This window comes from Phaethon lepturus, unplaced genomic scaffold, assembly GCF_000687285.1.
Source record: "Phaethon lepturus isolate BGI_N335 unplaced genomic scaffold, ASM68728v1 scaffold3689, whole genome shotgun sequence".
In the NCBI taxonomy this organism is placed as follows: Eukaryota; Metazoa; Chordata; class Aves; order Phaethontiformes; family Phaethontidae; genus Phaethon; species Phaethon lepturus.
Genome location: NW_010562624.1, coordinates 1 through 1247, shown reverse-complemented (window position 1 = coordinate 1247; position 1247 = coordinate 1).

Below are 1247 nucleotides of genomic sequence, written 5' to 3'. Positions count from 1 at the left end.
ATATATTTTTACAAAAGACTCTGTACTTTTTGCTATCTAGCTGCTATTAGAGAAGCCCTATCATATCAGACCTAAAGTGAAATACTTGCAAAATACTCTGATTTGTGGACAACAGCAGACACAAAGGTTCCAATATAAAAGCTAAGCATGGAGTATTCCCCTAGTAGACCTTCTTAGCTTCCAGTCTGCAATACTTCAGTATGTGTCAAGCCTCTATGTGCAGTAGTGCAGTACAGGTGACAGGACATGTGTCATATATGCGTAAGTATCTTAGTGTTCTTTCTCAAGTTGCATTGTAGTACACCAGAAATTAATAATTACCCTAAGTACTTGTTATTCTGTACTATTCCCTTGGATAGGAGAAATATATATAAAAATAATATGAAATAAAACTCTGAATTGTATGTGAAGTGTGAGCTTACAACCGAATATGTAAACTGTTCAAATTAGAAATATGGACTGACCTTTGAACTAAAAAATTTATGATTATTGTTTCATTGTTAAACGACAACATATTTTCACCATCCAATAAACTGTCTACCAAGCTGTTGAACAGCCTGTTTTTCTTTCTGTTTACAATAAAGTATAATGTAGGCAGGCTTGTTTATCTATTTGCCTATTGAAACCAGTTTTTGTTCCAACAAAGGGTTTGCAAAATTGAGGTGCTAAAAGAAAAACTAACGTTACAGAATCACAGAATCATAGAATCATTAAGGTTGGAAAAGTCTTTTAAGATCATCAAGTCCAACCATCAACCCAACACCACCATGCCCACTAAACCACATCCCAAAGGGCTACATCTACATGTTTTTTGAATACTTCCAGTGATGGTGACTCCACCACTTCCCTGGACAGACAGTTCCAACACTTGACCACTCTCAGTGAAGAAATTTTTCCTGATGTCTAAACCTCCCCTGGTTGACCTTGAGGCCATTTCCTCTCGTTCTATCACTACTGAATTGGGAGAAGAGACCAACACCCACCTCACCACAATCTGCTTTCAGGTAGTTGTAGAGAGTGATAAGGTCTCCCTCAGCCTCTTCTCTGGGCTAAACAACCCCAGTTCCCTCAGCCACTCCTCATAAGATTTGTACTCTAGACACTTCACCAACCCTTTGTTGCTTTTCTTTGGATGTGCTCCAGCACCTCAATGTCTGTCTTGTAGCGAGGGGCCCAAAACCAAACACAGTACTCAGGGTGCGGCTTCAGCAGTGCAGAGTACAGGGGCATGATCACTTCCCTACTCC